Source organism: Podarcis melisellensis (assembly GCF_964234715.1).
Source record: "Podarcis melisellensis genome assembly, chromosome: 1".
Lineage (NCBI taxonomy): Eukaryota > Metazoa > Chordata > Lepidosauria > Squamata > Lacertidae > Podarcis > Podarcis melisellensis.
In genome coordinates, this window is record NC_138528.1 from 35,430,287 (window position 1) to 35,447,715 (window position 17,429).

Below are 17,429 nucleotides of genomic sequence, written 5' to 3' on the forward strand. Positions count from 1 at the left end.
GGAGGCCTTAAACCCAGCCAGACTTTCCCGAGGCGGTGGCGCCCGAGGGATGGCGTCAGGGCCGGACTTACCTATAAGCTAAACAAGCTACAGCTTAGGGCCCCACTCTCTTGGGGGCCCCCAAAAAAATTAAAGGGAAAAAAACACTTTTACATTTCGAAAATATAAGATAAAAAACAAATAAAATGAAACTTACATACAGCAACAGTGTTTTGTGTTGTGTAGGCTCCTATTTGTTATGTGCAAATGGCTTTAGATACCTATTAGGTCCATAAATTACCATATAGCATATATTCAACACAAGAAACAGCGACAATTTGTTGTTGACCAAGGACAGCTGGACATATAAAGGGCCTCATTACCTTCAGTAGCTTAGGGCCTCATCAAACCTAAATCCGGCCCTGGATGGTGTGCTTGGGGCCAGGAGGGACACTGGCTGAAAGGGCTCCATCTGTACAAGTCAACTTCCCTTACACTCCGTGGACTGATTTCCTCCTCGCAAGCAGCTGGAGCCATGAGATAGTGAACCAGAAAACAAGCAATCCACGTCCAGCCCATTGTTGTCCACTCTTGACTGGCAACACACGTGCGTGCGCGCGCACACACACACACACACACACACACACATAGTGTGTGGGGACTTCTGCCTGCATCTTGAGAGCTGCTATTGTAGCTTGGGTTCAGCATTGTGGTGGCCAACTAGGATGGTGTAAAATGTGTCTCATCCAGTGCTTTTTTTCTAAAATGTTTAGGGGTACTCTGATTTTTGACTCAAGAAAATCACCATTTTATAGTTCAAATCGGGAAAAATAAATACAGTAAATGGACAAAAGTATCTGCATCATCATCATCATTATTCCACCTTTCATCATAAGATCTCCGGGCAGTTCAAATAATAAAATGTCTGCCTTTACTTAGATGGTCTTGGGTACCAATACTAGTGATTGAATTAGTCTGCATTTCAGCGCTTCAGTGATCACATACACAGCCCAACAAGACAATGACAAAAATCCAGCATACAAATCAATATGGCAAACCTGATCCAAAACACCCACCCACCCCACTCACACATGAAAACAAAGATCACCATAGCCAATCACAAACAATCACACCCTAGGCCAACCCCAACGTCTCTCACCACCAAAGGAGCACAAGTGTATAACAGAACCTTCACAAATGACGCTGACACAAAACCCCACATATATTAAGTGTAATAGAAATATCGCCACCTGACCCCACCCCCACTCCACCTCTTTCCCCCTCTTCTTCCTAATGTCTCAACAAATGAAATAGATCTGTAAAAAATGTTACTTGGAAAAGAGAGAGAGAGAGAGAGATACATGGCACATACTTTTGTAACCCAATAAAATCTTTAATAAAAATACTTTTTTAAAAAAGTGCTTAAATAGCATATGAGATACCATAACTGCATTCTCCCTAGATGTGCCCTTCCTGTGAGTTTGATGTGTGCAAAGGTTCTGAATTCTACCCTACATTCATAATTTTCTATATTCTAGCTGGTTAGATTTCTGCTTTAAAATCAAGCATGTATTCTTCTAACATCTTACGATATTACTTGTGAATTGCCCCGGAGGACTTTTTTGTTGCTTTAAAAAACAGCATTAGAAAACACACACGCAAACCTCACAGAAAAGAGCCTTTCACACCTTCAATATACACATGTGTATACATGCAAAAGTGTATGTTTTTGTATTTGGAAAGGAAATGAAGAAAAGGGAAATGAAGAAAATGAGAAAGCCTAACAGCTGAACTCATCCTGAGTTCAAGGGGGTTGGTTCCCAGGTAAGTGAGTATATATAGGATTTTCTAAATTTAGTAATAAAACTATATGTAATTAGATTAAATAAATTATTATCATGCCTTTCCTTCCCAAGGAGCCCAGGGTGAATGGTAGCCATCGTGGCTCTATATTAGTGTTATTGGAAACATCAGGGTATATATTTCCTGGGAGGACAGTTGTATCTCCTGCCTCCATTTGTATGAGAAGAGTTAGGTTGTTGATTATAACATTGCAGGATTTGGCCTTTGGGGCCCTTCTCTACCTTCAAGGGCTGCAGGTGAAGGTAAATGTGCTGTGTGGTTCCTTGAGGTTAAATTCTGTCATGTGTCTAAGGTTTTTATCCCCTGCCTCTGAAGAGTCTGGAATACAGATGTCGTGAAATTCCAAGCCAGGAAGATTATGTCAGCAGCCTTGGCCATAAACGGAACTTGGTAATCCGCACAAATGTCCTGGTATATCAAAACAAAAGTGGTGAATGGACAACCAAACCCTCTGTTTTTGAAGGATTATATTATTTCCTTCCCTGTAGCGCAGCACATCTAATTACCAGGATGACATGAAAAATTTGTCCCCTTTTCTGTCCCATTTAATAAAATTTGTTGGCTAAATTGTTGCACCCCTAAGATCCAACATTTGACATGAGTGGGCTTGGTTTTGAAATATGTACAATGATGCCAGTTAGTAACTTGTTTACAAGATTGCACCTGGAAGTACATTTTGATGAACTAGTGAAAATATAAACACAAGTATGACCACTTGTAAAATAAAAAAATGTTGATTTAGAAAACATCCTACAAGACACAAATATTTGCAAAAGCATGACCGTTTGGTGTATTGTTACATTAGCTAATCTTCCTTGCGTTTGTTTTCCAGACTCCTGGATAAAATTGACTGTTGAATAAGGTACTTGGGGTTGCAAAAACCAGTTGCTCATTGTGACGTACTAAATCATTGTCTGCAATCTTACTGTCAGGTATTTGTGGTTAGGCTTCAGTTAAACTGAGAGCTGGTACACACCATATTTTTCAGATTATCTAATATTAGAATGTCATTAAAAATGGTTTATGCTGAAATACAAATGAAACTGAACAGAATCAGTATGAATACATAAATAAATACTGGCATATATATTGGGTTTTCTTGTTTTAATTGGTTTTAATTTAATGTATGTTGCTGTTTTTTTGTAAAGATGCTTTGAGTTGCCTGTGGCAAGAAAAAGCATCCAATAAATTTAACTAATTAGCAACAACAACAACAAACTGGATATAGTATATTTACAGTGTATGGTATATTGTTATAGCTATTTTCCTAACTATATAAAAACATTTTTTTACTGAATTACCTGAAAGTATTAGGATATAATATTAGGAAAAGAGTCTGTTTCCTGTACAACTTCACAATCTGCTAGAGACTTCTGAAACTGATCTGACAGTTTCCAGTACGATACAATTAATGTTTACGCTTTCCGTTGTACAGGCCTGTTTACCTGCAGCCTTTGTCTAGCAATTTGCTTCTTAGGTGATAGCCTCTGTATCAGATTCCGATGCTAAGTTGTACCATGGAATAATATTTTTAGACATTAATTTTAATCTGGAAGTTTTCAGTACCCAGTGCACAGTCGGGCAGAAATAATTCAATTCATTATATAAGCCTGTTCTTACACCAGCTGTTCTCAGTCTGATTGCTAACCCTTTTCTGAACTAGAAAGACAAAATGTTTCATTCTTTAAGGATTCAGCAGAGTCTTAGGTAAATGTTTAATTTCAGGTGAAGCTGCATTCGGCTGTTGTCCTGATCAGGATGCATCCTGGCAGAACTTGGCTCCAGTTCTGTTGCTAAGTTGACTTTTGCTTCTTCTGGCTCTGCTACTGATGCTGTTTCTTCCACTTCCTCTGCTAATGATGATCTGAATATTCTGGGGGCAGAGACAAACCCATGAGTGTTCTTTCGGTTGACAACCGAGAAAGCTAGAATTTATTTTATTACATTTTTATTTTACCTTTCTTAAGCTAGCATGCTGTAGTGGTTAAGAACAGTGGACTTGTAATCTGGTGAACTGGGTTTGTTTCCCCGCTCCTCCACATCCAGCTGCTGGGTGACCTTGGGTTAGTCACACTTCTCTGAAGTCTCTCAGCCTCCCTCACCTCACAGAGTGTTTGTTGTTGTAAGGGAGGAAGGGAAAGGAGATTGTTAGCCACTTTGAGACTCCTTAAAGGGAGTGAAAGGCGGGATATCAAGTCCAAACTACTACTACTACTACTACTACTACTACTATTCTTCTTCTTCTTCTTCTTCTTCTTCTTCTTCTTCTTCTTCTTCTTCTTCTTCTTCTTCTTCTTCTTCTTCTTCTTCTTCTTCTTCTTCTTCTTCTTCTTCTTCTAGCAGCTCAGGAAAAAGTGATATCCTGATATCCAGGAAAAGGTCCACCCTATTTTATCTTCACAATAACCCTACAAGTTAGGTAAGGCTGAGAGGGGGTGAGTGACTGATCCAAGGGGAATGCCAGGCTGTTGGAATTCAGGCTCGGTCAGAGGTATGTGCCTATCTGTCCAGGCACCGGCTGAATTCCTTTGACCTCCCTCCGGCGACTCCCGGCAGGAAAAACACACGAGGTCCGTTCTGGCGATTTTCCTCAGGCTGTGAGAAAAACACACCAACTGCTTCTCCTTCTCCCTGCTCCCTGCATATCCCCAGGGAGGGGAATCAGACACAGACAGAAATGTAACTACATACTTTTATTCCTGTCTTTAGCAGTCATACAGTAAAAGATGTCTGCTCTCTTCAACAAACAGAGAGAAACTCCAAACTCCACCCATGTACATCCTGTACAGGTCATATGACACACACTGAGCTCACATCCGGTGCTCAATAAGGAGAATGGACTGCCCCTTTGTGTCCATGGCAACAGTCACACAGTTCCTGTTTGGCTTTCCAGCCACAAGCAGCAGTCTGAGCTGCTAGAGCCTTTGCTTGCTGCAGCATTGCTGCTTTAGAATAACAAATGCCACATATGAGCAGGGAACTAAATCCAATTGCAAGTCCCAAAACATAATCCATTATACCAAATAGGCTCTCTTAGAACCAGTGGCGTAGCGTGGGGGGTGCAGGGGGGCCCGGCCGCACTGGCCGCAACATCTGGGGTGGGGGCACAACTAATCTAGTGGAAGAGACTCGAGTGCTAAAATCCACGGGTTAGGGGGCGCAAATTACTTGCCTTGCCCCGGGTGCTGACAACCCACGCTACGCCACTGCTTAGAACTTGAAAGAGACCCTAAAGCAAAAGTAGCACACGCAAAGGCAGGGGAACATTGATGGAAGCAGAGGAGCAAAAAGATGCCAACCTTCAATAGCATGACACAATTGTTCTGTATGAGCACAGTAAACATAGTTAATATCATTTGGAATGTAACAGTTTCAGCACAGGATTCATAATTGCTTTCCTGTTCTCTTCTCTCCAGCCAGGACTATGTATAGTGATAGACTGAGTTTGATGATGGTAGTGTATAGTTAAATAAAAACAGCAAAAGGGAATCATTGTACCTATAAAGACTGAAACTGTTAAGTTGTGGGCGAACATATCAGACGACACAGCGATTCTTCCAAAGCAGCTCTTTATTTGTAAGCTGGAACAGAACTGAACTGAGGAGCTCAGTCAGCCTGCTTATATAGAGCTCCAGAACAATCGTAACTGTTGCAACTTTCTAAAACTATCCAATCACTGAATGTCACTTTCAATCCTTCATTTGCATACAAACTATCCAATCACTGAACGTCACTTTCGATCCTTCATTTGCATAACTATCTACAGTATCCCCCTGCTGGCCCAGGCTGAGAACTTCAGTACATAACAGAAACATGTAATGGCTCTAAGATAAAACTGAACACATTTATGTATGGAAATGGCTGTATAGGATTTTTCTCAATAATCTGATGCATTGCTGGCTATTCATTGCATCTGATCCATGTTGCACAAGCCCTAAGCTGAGCCTGCATTAGTCTCCTGCCCATCTGCATGGCAGAAGGAGAAAACTGTGTCATTATAGACTCTGCTGTCTACATGGCATTTTATGTATCTGATGAAAGTATGTGAAATTACACGTAAATTAAAACATCCACATTTGAACAAAAAAGAAATCCCATTAAAACAATATGATTTGTTTGCTGTTATGTTAATTATGATGTGAAAGACTTATACCATCATTGGATGGAAAAATGCTCCAGCTGCAACTATTTCAAAATTCTGTATTTTGCTTACTTCAGTGGGAGCAGGCAATGTGAGAGTGAAGGGTTATTACTATATGGTCTGTTTTATTCTTCTTTCATTCTTGAGTTCAGTTCCTTTGCTATTCATTTATTTCCTCTTGCTCCTCTCTCTTCTGCCAATCTATTCTGGTAACCAGCACTGGAAAACTCAGTTAGAACAGTAAATCAAAGGAGACATGGATTTTGTTTCTTTCCCTTTTTGTTTCAAAAGAAAAATTACCAAAGAACTAAGTCTAGCTTTTGACATACATCATTTTCTTAAGTGTTGCCTTTTGTTGCTGTACAACTTAATACTATGCACTTTTGTTGCTATCAAAGGGTTAAAAGAGTAGCAGAAACGCTCTAATCACTGAGCAGCTGGAGGTCATTAGGCTTCCAGGAACATGAGTCTGTATAAATAGTCCCCCTGTTTGTTTGTTCTTCCCCTTCTCCCTTTTGGGTGTGTGTTTTGCTGAGATATGTGGTTCGTCGCCAGGGTTGTTTTTTGGTGTTTTGTAAATAAACCTTATTTTTTGATTTACAAACCGCATGCTCCAGGACTCTTTTTTGGGAAGATGCTGCCTCTCCTGCCCTTCTTAGCTGCTGCGCGAAATCCTCTGCCGTGGTGAGACTTTTAAAGAAGGAAGTGCACTGGGCATTTACATTAAACTAATTAAAGTTTAATGGGACAGGTTATGGATGTTTGTACGTCAAGAAGGAGATAAGGAGAGCAGTTCAGAGTGATTTATGCAAGGACTGGAGTGAAGACAGAAGCGGTTGCCGACAACGAAAGCCTCCAAAGCAGCTTGAGTCCTGCAACGTGCCTAGAAAAGTTTTAAAGAGGCACTGCGCAGTTTGTACTCGCTGGAAGACGTCTGATTCCTCAAGGAGCCACCTCAGCAGCTGGGAGACGGTCTACAGGTGTGTGAGTATCGTTCCTAAGCCCCAGGGAGAATGGCAGAGTCCCAGGAAAGTTTTACTGTCCCGTTTACGCGACTCAATGGGAAAAATTGGCAAGATTGGAAGGCTAGAGTAAGGGTTTGGTTGCAAGCAAAAGAGTTGTGGAGCTGTACTGAAGCACCGCCTTTACAGGCAGCTGCAGACGCGTCTGCAGAAGCCAAAGCAGCAGCAGCAGCTTCACAGAAACGCGACAGGAAAGCCCAAGGTCTACTAGTTTTGGCAGTGGGACCAGAGCAAATGCCTTATGTTTCTGAGTTAAAGAACACGCATGAGGTCTGGACGGTTCTGCAGCGGTTAAATTCCAGAAACACTGCGGGGGCCAAGATCCATGCTACAAGATGTTTGTTTGATTTACGTCTCCAACCGGGAGCGTGTGTGAAAGAACATATTGCCAAAATGGTGTCTGCCTTTAATCAACTAAGACAGCTGGGCATTCCTTTCTCTATGGAGCAGCAGTCATACATATTGTTGTCTTCTCTTGATAAAAGCTATGAGACTCTAGCTCTAACTTTGGAAGCTATGCCTTCAACTGAATTAACCCTTGAATACATTTCTTCTCGGCTTGCGGATGAACAGGATAAAAGGCAAAGAGAAAGAGGTTTGTCTTTAAAGGGGAGTTATGCTGTGCCTAAGAGTGTTGATGCTGAGTTTGAGCACACAGTAAATGCTTTTGCAGCTAGACACTGTTTTCGCTGTGGTTCCCCTTCCCACCTAATCAGGAATTGCACACGTGAACCTGGTCAAGACAGCAACAAGGCCGTTACCCCTAGTTACCAGACAAGGAGTTCCAGGGGACGTCGAAGAAGAGGAGGAGGTCGTGGCTACTCCCACAGCACACAGCACATGGCTTCAGCAATGGCGTTGATGCAAGGGCGTGGCCAAGGCAGCAATCTACGCTGGTTGATCGACAGTGGTGCATCTCACCACCTGGTGGCGCCATCTAGTGTCCGTTTGCAGAATTGCAGACATTTGCAAACCCCTAAAGTTGTGACTATGGCAGATTCAACTAAACGTTCCTTAGAGACTGTAGGCACAGTGTTCTTGAATTGTTTGCAAACAGAAATTGATGCCTACGTGCTAAAGGGACTGAAGGGATGTATTTTGTCTGTGTCAGAACTTGATAGAAATGGGTTTAAAACTGTGTTTGAAAATGGGGTTTGTACTATTTCAAAGAATAACGTATCTCTTTTGCAGGTGGAAAGCAGAAATGGGTTATATTATTTTGAGACAAGTCCAGATGAAGTTGAACAGGTTCATGCTGGTTGTGTGAACACGCCTACCCATAATTCTTGTGTTCATTTATGGCACCGCCGTTTAGGGCATATTAATTTTCAGTATGTTAAAAGGCAACCTGAATTATCAGAAGGGTGCAAATTGAACAAATGTACTAAGTATTTGGATTGTACTGCATGCAAAAGTGCGAAGGTTCATAGATGCAGCTATCCCAGTTCAGATAGGAAATCTGACAAAGTATTCCAACTTGTGCATATGGACCTGTGTGGCCCAATGCCTGTTGCTAGCATGGGAGGTTCAAAGTATGCACTGTGTCTCTCGGATGACAAAACAAAGGTTACATGGTTTTTTCCTCTCAAAACAAAAGCAGATACTGCAGAAACAGTTAAAAATTGGGTTCATGCGGTAGAACTTGAATTCGGTACTAGAGTACTTGCTTTTCAGACAGACAGAGGGTCAGAATTTACCGGGTCTGTGTTGCAGAATTTCTTTAAGAAAAAGGGAATTAAGCATCGTCTGTCTACACCTTATTCCCCCCAAGAAGGAGGCGTGGCCGAACGTAAAAATAGGGTTCTGCAAGAGTTGGCAAACTCTATGTTGTTTGATGCTAAACTTCCTCAAAGTTACTGGGCGGAAGCCTGGCAGGCGGCTACTCATATTCTGAACCGAGTATATAATTCGGTAATTGATACTACGCCTTATTTTGCTTTATATGGGAAGAAGCCCAAAGTTAATTACTTTCGGGTGTTTGGATCTCAAGCCTATGTACTTATCCCAAAAGCGTTAAGGAAAAAGGGAAGTCCAAGGGCTAGGAAACTCATCTTTTGCGGGTACGAACCACATGCCAAATCTTGGAGGTTTGTGGACCCAGGTGGGGATACTACAAGAGTGGTCCTCAGTAGGAGCGCTGATTTTTGTGAGCAGTCCGGATGGACTCACTTACACGCTAACCCTGACATTTTGAGAGATGATTTAGGCATTCATGCTGAGAAAGAAAGTCCAGAGAGTGATGAGCCAGAAAGGGATGGTGCACATGGTTCAGATGCAGATTCTGATCAGGCACGAGGTTCTTCTCCTAAGGTAGAAAAGCCAGAATCTAGGAGTGCTCCAACTTCGCCAGTCAGTAGGCCTAGCAGACAGCAAAAGCAAAGCAGGTCACCTGCAACACCAAGCCCAAGGGAGGTATCTAAACGGAGGTCTTTATCCCTAGAGGCACGTCCAGATATAAAGTCTGAGACAGATTCTGACAGCCAACGGTCAGAGGGGGCACAAGAGGAGCAATTGCGCAGGTCAAGTCGTGCAACGAAGGGCAAGCCGCCAGAGCGGTTTAAGGTGACAAGTGTATACGTAAATATGGCACAGTGTGAGCCAGAAAGCTATATGGAAGTACAACAGCTTCCAAGCTCAGAAGCCGTAAAGTGGCAGGAAGCAATGGAAAAAGAGATGGCTTCAATGAAGTCTCTCGGTGTGTTTACAAGTACAGAGCTTCCAAAAGGGCAACAAGCTGTAGGTTGTCGATGGGTATATCGTTTAAAGCCCACAACTACTGAAGAGTTGCAATATAAAGCCCGACTAGTTGCAAAAGGGTTTTCGCAGCGCAAAGGTGTTCACTATTCTCAAATCTATGCCCCTACTTCAAGATCGGAGTCATTAAGAATGCTTCTAGCCTCTTCAGCTAAGAAGGGAAATAAGCTGTTTCATTTTGATGTCAATGTGGCTTATTTAAATGCAGACTTACAGGAGGAAGTCTATATGACACCACCACCAGGTTTTGAAGGAGACAAGCCAAACCAGGTCTGGCGCCTACACAAATCCATTTATGGGTTGAAACAGTCCGCCCGTAATTGGAATTCCTGCTTAAACGATGCTCTAGAGAGCATGGGGTTCAGAAAGAGCGCAGCAGATGCGTGTCTTTATCTAAAAGGCTCGGGATGTGAACAAGAAGCAGTTTTGATATTTGTTGACGATTTATTATACAGTGGAAAGGATGATAAACTTGCACAACAATTTGCCACAAAGCTTGGAGAAAGGTTTCAGATAAAATCACTAGGCAATGTATCTGTTTATCTAGGAGTTAAAATTCAGCAAGATGAAAATGGTAACTATTGGCTTAGCCAAGAAGCTAAAATCCAGCAGTTGCTGGAAAGGTTTAAAATGAACAACTGTGCTGGTGTTAAAACCCCAATGGAGTTAAGTTGCACAAAGGATGCTCAAACTGAGCAAAAGGCAGAGTTCTGTAATCCCGGGGTTTACCAGTCAGCGATAGGCAGTCTACTCCACATTGCACAGTGGACTCGGCCCGATATAACATATGCTGTCAACATGCTGTGTAGACAAGCTGAAAAACCATCAATGCATGCTTGGCAAGGAGTAAAAAGAGTTTTAAGGTATCTCCAAACTACCAAAAGCTTTCGCTTAAAACTATCAGCAGAGGGCAGCACACAACTTGAATGTTGGGCCGACAGCAGTTGGGCAGATGCTGGACCAGATAGAAAATCAGTGTCAGGAATGGCGATAAAATTTGGAAATGCACTAATTGGTTGGAGATCAAGAAAACAATCACTTATAGCTTTAAGTTCAACTGAATCTGAGTTCAATGCGTTATCAGATATATGTAGAGAACTGGAATTTTATAAGCAACTGGTACAAGAATTGTTTGGAGAATGTTCCCTACCTATCAGAGTGTGGGAAGACAATCAACCTTGTATTAAACTAGCTAAATCAGGTCAATTCAAGGCGCACACAAAACACTTGGATATCCGTTATCAAAATGTATGCCAAAGTGTAAAACAAGGTTTAATTGAACTAAAGTATTGTCCAAGCCAAGAAAATCTCGCAGACGGTTTTACAAAAGCTTTGAGTCCGCAATCTCATAAATGTTTCTGTTCAGGTTTAAATTTGTATTAAGGTTGGTACAGCTCAGTGTTACGAGCGAGAGGGGGTGTTGCTATCAAAGGGTTAAAAGAGTAGCAGAAACGCTCTAATCACTGAGCAGCTGGAGGTCATTAGGCTTCCAGGAACATGAGTCTGTATAAATAGTCCCCCTGTTTGTTTGTTCTTCCCCTTCTCCCTTTTGGGTGTGTGTTTTGCTGAGATGTGTGGTTCGTCGCCAGGGTTGTTTTTTGGTGTTTTGTAAATAAACCTTATTTTTTGATTTACAAACCGCATGCTCCAGGACTCTTTTTTGGGAAGATGCTGCCTCTCCTGCCCTTCTTAGCTGCTGCGCGAAATCCTCTGCCGTGGTGAGACTTTTAAAGAAGGAAGTGCACTGGGCATTTACATTAAACTAATTAAAGTTTAATGGGACAACTTTTACTTGGAAAATATGGTGCACTGTCTCTGCCAGCATCCGCAAACCTTTATATTCCCATCCTCATCCCCACCAGGGGCATTGACTTGTCCCCCACATTGAGGGGGCCCGGCATCGCATGACATCATATGTGCATCATGCACAATCAGGGTGTGTATGAACCAGGCACCCCACCCCGCAGAGATCCCCAATCTGCCCTACTGGCGGTGGGGGATGGGGAGCATGGAGGGCGTGTTTGTAGGCAGAAGGCCAATCTGTTGGGGGGGGGACTCAGCTCCCTGCCCACAAATATTGAGGGGGCCGAAGCCCATTCTGCCCCCTGTAGTTGGCGCCCCTGAGCACCACCATAATCACACACTCTTTCCTGTCAACAAACGCCAAGATTTCAAGTAAACTGATGATTTAAAAGCCATTAGTTTGCATATAATCCCACCCAAAAAAATACAATATTTGGCTTTTAACTGTTGTAGCCCTTCTTCTTCTTCTTCTTCTTCTTCTTCTTCTTCTTCTTCTTCTTCTTCTTCTTCCTCTTCCTCTTCCTCTTCCTTTTCCTTTTCCTTTTCCTCTTCCTCACTTTCCAAGCATACACATGTAAGAGACTGTCCATTCCCCACACCTACTGGAACATCAAATACATTTCTCTCATCTCTCCCATCTCTCACCTGGGAGGGGTCCAGTTCTATAACAGTGTAGGCTGGGGTGAATGGCTATAAAGCCACCTCCATCCACCAGCTCCCAACTACATAACTGCATGTTATTTCACACTCCCAACTCCTGGCAAATAAACCAGTCAGCACTGACGGCAGACACAAATAAAGGGGCCCTGAAGGTCAGCTGCTTATTGCTCCACTCCCTTTCTGCACCTCCTCAAAGTATCTGGTATAACTTGAAAATTGAAAATCATGGGGCTGTTGTGATGACAACAAACTTGGCTCCTGGTACATTGCAAGTTGGCCTGGTCCATCTCATGCTTCATTGACATCTTGTTGGCCAGCATTGCATGCTCTGGCTGCTCTCCCTTGGCTGATAGCTGAAGGACAAGATCCTTTTTGCTCTCACTCTGGCTCATGCCAAGGATTCGCACCCCTGCCAAGCATGTGGCTTAAGTACAGTACCTGGGGACATAGGGTAAAAAGCAGCAAATACAGCAAATCCTAGTAATTCAAAGCCAGAATGTATACAGAGGGAGTTCTTCACAGAGCCTAAATCTAAAAGGGAAGATACCTCATTTGTTCACATCTCATTCTTCAGCTGAGAGATGCAAACGCCAATTGAGAGAAAGCTATTTTCTCGATGTAATCTTAGCTTAAAACTCCTGTATTCCTGAAGTTTTGAAAAATGACCTGTTTGTTTTAGTATTTTTCCCCCAGTACAAACTTCTGTACTTCTTCACACTTGTAACAGTGCATAGTTTAACTGTGCAGTTTACTCCTTTAAGATGTATTGTTGTCCACCAACCTGGATGGCTTTAAAACAGGTTTAGACAGGAGAGCCAGGAGAAGGCTCTCAATGCCTACTACATATGATGGTTGTGTTCCACCTCCAATGTGTCCTACTGTGTACCAATTGCTAAGAAACACAAGTGGGGAGAGTGCTGTTGCACTCAGTGCCTTCTTGCAGGCTTCCATAGGCAACTGGTGAAAACAGGATGCTGGAATGGATGGGCCCTTGGTCTGATCCTGTGGAACTTCCCTTACCTTCTTACATTATTATTGTATAATTCCAACACTATGTTATTTCTCTGTTATCCAGCCCATTTAACTCCTTATTAATTTTTGATTCCTATACTATTGCATATTGTCTAGTATAATCAGGTTTGGGTTCAGTTTGCATACACCAGGAATGGGGAATCTTTTGGCCCGATGGACCAGATCTTTATCTCTTATTTGTCAGGTGGGCAGAGCCATCCACCATATGATGTCAGCTGATTGACACTGGTCCATGTTGGCCTGTTATGGGAGATAGTTCAAAGGACTTGTTCAGCTCTTCTAAAACACACACAACCAGCTGATTGTCAGTTGCCAACAAATCAATTGTAGAAAAGTGCTGAGCACAGGGTTTGCAAATCACTTTGTGCAGTGCTTCTCAAATGCCTGATATTCAGATTATTGTTGGGTGTATGGGAATAACAACAATGACAACAACAACATTTATACCCTGTCCGTCTGGCTGGGAAGTGATGCACAAAGGGCTTTGAAAGCTCTGTGCTCAGCACTTCCCAAACACCAAAAAGAGATCTTGCAAAGCGTTCTGAGCAGTGCTTCCAAAGCACTCAACAATCAAGTGGTTGTCGGGCATTTGGAAAGCACTGCACTGCACATAGGGATTTTGCAGGTTCTACCCATTTGCAATTCCTGCAAAGACACTTTTGCTCAAGCCCCACCCCTAATGTCATATATGATCCACCTTGTGCTTACTCTGTTCCTTGAGAGTAAGCCCTATCCACCCTGATGAGATATTTCACTGCTTTTACCACAGAGCCTAGGGCTTGCTGGTCAGAAGGTCGGCAGTTCAAATCCCTGCGACGGGGTGAGCTCCCATTGCTCAGTCCCTGCTCCTGCTAACCTAGCAGTTCGAAAGCACGTCAAAGTGCAAGTAAATAAATAGGCACCACTCTGGCGAAAAGGTAAACGGCACTTCCATGTGCTGCTATGATTCACCAGAAGCAGCTTAGCCATGCTGACCCATGACCTGGAAGCTGTACGCCAGCTCCCTTGGCCAATAAAGCGAGATGAATGCCGCAACCTCAGGGTCGTCCATGACTGGACCTAACGGTCAGGGGTCCCTTTACCTTTACCTTACAGTAATGTAGCAGAACTGTCCCTTACATTGCAGTCCCTTGTAGCCTTACTTTGTAATAGTCTGTATACTATTCCATGCATTTGTTGAAGCGGACTTTGACTACGAAAGCTTATGACACAATAAATGCTGCAAGACACTTTGTCATTTGTCAGAGCACATTCATGCATTGTTAATATCAATATTAGTCTCTCTGGAATTTTAAAACTAGCTCAGTTTTTTGTTTTTGTTTTTGGCAAGAGAGAACAATCAGTTCAAGGGTTGAAAGCTCCACTAATCTTCTGTTTTGCAGATGGCTTAAGGTGTGGCCCTAACAGATGTGGCTGCATTCTTAAACACCAGTCAAAAGAAGTGGCAAATTAAGTGCAATTAAGCCTTTAGGTTACTATTTGGTGTGCACTTAAAACATTGATCATATCCTTTTACTGGGCTTGGTTTTATACATTGGATCACATCACTATAGTGTGAGAAAAACAGACGAGACATATAAAAATAGCTTTGCTGAAGTCCATCTGTAATAGTCATTAAGGTTTTTATCTCTAGATCAACAATTTAGACAATATTAAACATGTCAAAGAAGAAGATGGAGCAGTTATGTAGCTGCTTTGTACATATTGTATAAGCTGCCCAGCTTGTATATTCATTTAGCCATAATAATTGTGGTTTTAAAGAGACTTTGGGGTCCTGTTTTCTATTGTACTTATGGTAGGACTTTCCACCCTCCTTTTACTTGCTGAAGGTTTCCTGTATGATGTTAGTAGTGTTATTGTCAATAATGGTGTACACACACAATATATCAGAAAATTATATAGAATCAAAAGAAAGGATGTGCAGTTCAGCTATTGAGCCAAGCAGAATATATTACTGTTCAGTTCAGTTTTGTTTTATGATGGAGTTGTTGATTAGCTTGTTACTTATTGGACTTCTTTTTATGGAATCTGTAATTTTTGTATCCTGTCATCTTTTCCCTGTAAATTTTTACTGTTATTTTATTTTGTTGCTCCCTGCTCTGGGGCTGAAATATTCAATGACAAGTGGTTTATGAATATGCATTATAACTACTACAGCAAGATAACATTCTGTTGCTAAAATGATTGAATCACACTAGCAGAATAATCTTTGTTAAGGGGATCATATTTCAATAAAGCATTTAGCCTTATGTGCCATTAGACATGTCTAATGGATTGAAGCTGCCAGTGGCACAAATTGTATTTCAAGAAAGATTCCACTAATTCAGGAATGTCTTTGAAAAGTGTTTTAGTAATACTGAAACAACAAACAAATACAATCCCAAACAAACTATAGGGCCATCTTGAGTGGTCAGCTGATGTCCAAATAGGTGTTAGCACAAGGGAGACATTTTGTAACCTTTGTTCAGTCTGAACAGGGTGTACTCAGGTGACTTCTTCTGAGTGAATGCCCAGCATTCATGGTCTGCTCATAAATCAAGAGGCATTTTGAAGCTCTGCTTCAAAAGAGAGAATGTCACATCAATGCCAACATCTGCTGGTATGTCAAGAGTGGCCTGAGACGAAAAGTACTGACGGACTGCTGGAATCAAAGAGGACGGAAAGAAGTAAAACTTTATTCAGTCAGGCTAGGGACTGTATTGCCTAATGCTCGCTGGAATCCACGCAGTTCTTTTCCTGCTATTCCAGAGAGAAAGGAAGGGATGAATACAATCTCAACATAGTAGGAATGTTGTGAGATGATAAACATGTAAGTTTCCCACTTGCGTCTGTTCAAGGCTCCCTTTCCCCACACAAATCCAACCCCTTTTTTAAACATAAATAAAACAGTTAAAAACACTTTCATCTCCACCCATCCATTTATTCAGTCTGAGGCATGAACTGAGTTCCCCCACTCAGAGTCTATCCATATTAATATTCCCCTGCATGCAGCTTTCTAGATCAGAGCAAGTTTTTCTAACACATGAAATTAAGTTTTAAAAAGTTCCCATTATTTGGTAGGACTTCATCCATCACTCCCAAATCAGACTGCTATTACATTCCTCCTTCTTAAGCTTGCCAGGCCACAACCCAGAGAACCATCTTCTTCTTTTCTTTTCACCCTCTGTGAAGTGATTTCAGCCACAGAATCTCCAGTTGGCCCACTAATCCTCCTCCAGCCCTATCGTTGCACCTTCCTCTTCTCTTTCATCAGCTGTAGGAAGCAGGGTTCTTGGTCCACAGAAAGAAGTGGGGTAGCCTGGGTAGATGGCAGGATGGCATAGATGAACTAATAGAGAAGAGGGCTATAGATGGCTACTAGCCATGATTCTGGCTGCTGGAAACCACAGGAGGGAAAAGAGCTCTTGTGCTTGGATTCTGCTTGCAGGTTCCCTATAGGCACCTGGTTGGCCACTGTGAGAACAGGATGCTTGACTAGATGGGCCTGATCCAGCAGACTTTCCCTGTGTTCTTATGTTCTTATACTTCTTCACAGCTCTGGAGTTAATAACTGTGAAACCAAAACTAAAAACGTAAGTGATTTTTCTACCTGAAGCCAAATCCTAGTGTACCTTTGAGTAGTAAAATGTCCCCAAACAAGGGCTTGTGTGTCTGTATAAGAAGGAAAAGCACTTAGAGAGCAACCCTGCCCCTTTGCACTGGGCTGGGAGGTTGGGTGGAGATGGAGCCCTTGCAGACAGTGCCGGCAGTGAGCGAAGCGTCCCCTTCTGCCCACCAAAAGTGCAGGGAGGCAGAAGTGCTGCCACCTTTAGAGGCAAGCAGCAGAAAGCTCAAGAATTTAGGGAGGAGCTGATCCTGCCTGAGGTCACTTGCTTCCCAAGACTGCCACACTGTTAGCGCATGATGGCATTTAGGCCCAATCTGGATGGCCTGCCCTCCATGTTATGCCCCACCTGGCATGCTTGGCAGGGCTGAGGATGTGGCAGTGGCCCTACCGCTCTGTTAAGCCCCACTGGGCAGTGGCTGGGGTTATGCTTGCACCCTGGATGAAGCAATTCTATGACTCCAAGTTCCCATGTTACAGATCCTCCAAGTGTCCCTATTTTCCAGGGATGTCCCTGATTTAGAGAAGGTGTCCCAGTTCCTGATTTGATCCCAGAGTGTCCCGCTTTTCC